We start from the raw sequence: 3,682 nt of genomic DNA, 5'->3' as shown, positions 1-3,682 counted from the left end.
AAAGAAATAATAGTCATCACTCATAGTAAGTTTACCAAAAATGAGTGTGTAATTCATCAGAAGCCATGCAGTGTGCAGTAAAACCATCACTACTGCTAACTTCTCTTCACTGTCCACTACAGTTTAGACTGTATCAGGTTTAGATTAGTCTGAGTGAACTTTGGTTATGCCCCGACTTAATGAGACAAGGTCAAGTCAGCGATGCAGCAGCTTCATCTTCATTTCTGTTTCCCTCAAAGATAATGGTGCTGGAATGTTTCAGCAGATAAATGGAGACACTGGCGGTGAATGAATTTGAGAAAAAGTACAGAAGATAATGCTGAAGCTGCAGCATCCGGAGAAAGGAACAGAAACTGGTCTGTATCCAAAGGAGAAAGTGATTTCCACAGTCAGGGAAAAGGAATCTGGGATTTGTAAACAGGGAGGGAGGGGGGCTGAGACTCACAGGAAAACAGGGGAAACGTGAGGAGTGTGAATCAAAGAGCACAGGCCATGGAGTGTGACTGTACAGTTGAGTCTGCAATCTGGCAGCGTGGTGACAGTGAAGCCCTGTGTAGCAGAGGTGATTTTAGATGGATTACAGCTGGAACTCAACACCAGCACGCCACATCTGTGGCTGATATCAGGGAGGAGCGGCAGGAGAGAGCGTTGGCTGGCAGTGAGGAGAGGCAGTGCATGTGACCCATTTGTGGATGCAGGAAACAAGCAGCTCAGCTCAAACCATGCGGCATTTCCTGTCTCCTTAAGGTTGCCAGAGGAGCAGTTATTAAATCAGAAGATCAATAATTAATCATGAACTTAAAAAACTGATTGGATTAATTATAAAATAAATTTCAGTTTTAAAGTCTTACGCAAACCACAGTATTTTCTACTGTAAAATCATTCCCAGCGGTCTTTTATATCATAGAATAAATACCGTATTTTCTGGTGTATAAGTCGTGAGAGCAAAAAATGTCTAATCAAGTCACTCTGGAGTATAAGTCACACTTTTGGGAGAAAGTCTGGCGTGGGCTGGGCTGAAATAAATAAATAAAAACAACAATACTAATCTTTAGATGTGTATAGTTAAAATATCAAAGTTTAAAAGGAAACCAATCAGATTCTTTTCCATGTTTGTTTTGAACGACACTTCTTCTGCCGCTGTCAGTAGCAAGTAGCCATACTTAGATGCAATGCCCTATAGTGGAAACAACCGCCAAAGCACAACCGAGGTTTACTTTGAAAATAACAAATAAACTGAAAAAACCTACAAAAATTCGCTCCAGAGTATAAGTCGCACCCCTGGCTAAACTATGAAAAAAACAGCGATTTACACTCCAGAAAATCTGGTACATACATAGATACATTAAGACATATTCTCTGCAGAGCAACAGGAGCTCATTAGAAATCTACCTCTGGGTTGTGGGATGGAAGTAACCCTACATTGATATCCCAGCATTCCTTCTTTGTTTACACTCTCTTGCTCAATTACAGCCCCTCACAATCCCTACATAACTGTCACTGCACAGTCTGTATCTGAGCTTTTTCAGATCACAGGTTTTTATCTGCTCCTGATCCACCATGAATTGAATGAAGAAATACACAGTTTTAGTCTCAAATCATTTTATAGAGAAATCATGAGAAAAATGGTACAAGAACAAGTTAAAAACACTATTTTCATTGGACTGGGTCTTTGAATATGTCATTAAAGTCTTTTGCTGGGTGGATCGATGCAATATATCAATAATATCGATCTCAGCTTGGTATTGGATTGATACTGGCCCGCAGATATCGATATTTCCCCTTTTGTTTGAAACTTTTCTGTATGTGCAGAAATGATTCAGCTGAGTCACTGGCTTGCGCAGTTTTCTCCATCAGAATCTGCTGGGATTACTTTGATCGTGTTAACGGTTGAAAAGTTACATATGTTGAAGATTTTGAGTTTAAGCGTCACCGGCAACGCCTCAGGTATTAAAGGGGTAAAAGCAAAGAAGTTGCAAATTATTTATATTTCTACCAGTTGTTTTTAATTAATCTTAAACATTTTTATTAATTTTTGTATCATAATTACTTGTTTCTTTTGGTTTGGATTCCTTTGTATTCACTTCTTGACTTTTTATTTAACTTCAAGAAGTTTTTATTTTAATAAACTATTTTCCATTGAATTGAAACTATTGTACCAATTCTGTTTGTATGTTTATCAAGCAATTAAAAAAGGAAAACTTAAAAAAAAAAAGCTTTCACGGCAATTAAAAACAGTTGAGATTTTGAGGTTTTTATCATATCCACCTCATTTACAAAATTGTCAATAATGGTATCGATTTGGGCGATATTCACCAATATCGGATCGATATCCGAATGCTCATATCGCCGAACCCTATCAGGTTTAGAGACAGATTCCAGGACAACGAAGACATACATGGATCTATTTGTCTACAAATGGAGGATTTAGAATTGTAGCAGAGCAGGGAGACTTTGGCCCACAAACTTTAGCTTTTCCAGACAATGGGTTTGTTTTTGCTCCTGATCATCACGATTTGAATACTCAGAAATGCAGCTTTAATCTTACATACTTTTATCTATGTCCTCCACCATAAGAAAAATGCTCCAAGAACATGTGAAAAACTCAATTTTCATTGGTCTTTAAATATGTCAATAAAGTTTGATTCCAACAGTAATCCTCCAGAGCCTGCAGTCAACAAACACACAGGTAAACTCAGACTAAAGCAGGACAGGTGACGTGCCCGCATTGGACACCAGACTCCTCCGACCCATGACAGCTGGGAAGCATGCTCTACAAGGAAACCAGAGAAGACCTCAGAAGCAGCAGGCCTGCTGCTTTCTGCTGCAGGTGTCACTCATCCACCACGCTCGCCTCTTCCCTCTCAAGGTCAGGGGGTCTGCTGGAGCCTATCCCAGCTGTCACTCATCAGGAGAGTGGATGGACAGATCCTTAGCACCACACAGAGACACGACGAGCATCGCCTATCACAACGACATGAAAGTTTGGAAAGCCGGGAATACTCACAATTCTAGAGAAATTAGTTTTTGTTTGATTCAAAAGTTTTCAGGTTATTAACAGTTTAACACCAGTGTTACTGAATATTTTTGTTAGAACTTCTCCTTTTGAGAAACAATGTAACACTGTATGCTACCAATCTCATTATTTCACTAATATATTTTACAGTATGTGAACTGTATCAGATTAATATAAATATATTTTAAAAATATAGTAAATTATTAATGTAGTTCTGAACAAGTGTGTCTAAATGTGTAAACTCAAGATTGAATTGAATTGAAGAAGCGAAAGAATCAGAAAAAAAAATGGAATTCAATCGATCCAGGCTCTTGTGAATTGAATCGTTTCTGGAAATTATAATCAATACCCAGCCCTAATTTGAAGCAGAAAATAACTACAGAGTAGCAAAAAGTTTTGGACTTTTTTTTGGCCGAACACCATTTTTTTCAATTGGATTTATTTGGGTTCAAATAATATTGCTCCCAATTTAGCTCCACAACACACACATGCACACACTTGCACTTTTCAAAAGGTGTGTTAGGAATCATGAAACGGGTCGGTGGTCGGCAGGCGGCGACATCTTATTACGTGGGATAAGGATAAGGACAGATTGCGCCATGATGACCAACAGGAAAGGCATGGACGAGAAGTTTGGTCAGCGCACGACTGGAATCAGTCCACCGC

The sequence above is a fragment of the Oryzias melastigma genome, linkage group LG1, assembly GCF_002922805.2.
Source record: "Oryzias melastigma strain HK-1 linkage group LG1, ASM292280v2, whole genome shotgun sequence".
Classification (NCBI taxonomy): domain Eukaryota; kingdom Metazoa; phylum Chordata; class Actinopteri; order Beloniformes; family Adrianichthyidae; genus Oryzias; species Oryzias melastigma.
The sequence above is the reverse complement of the archived record's forward strand: the minus strand, read 5'-3'. Positions refer to the sequence as shown.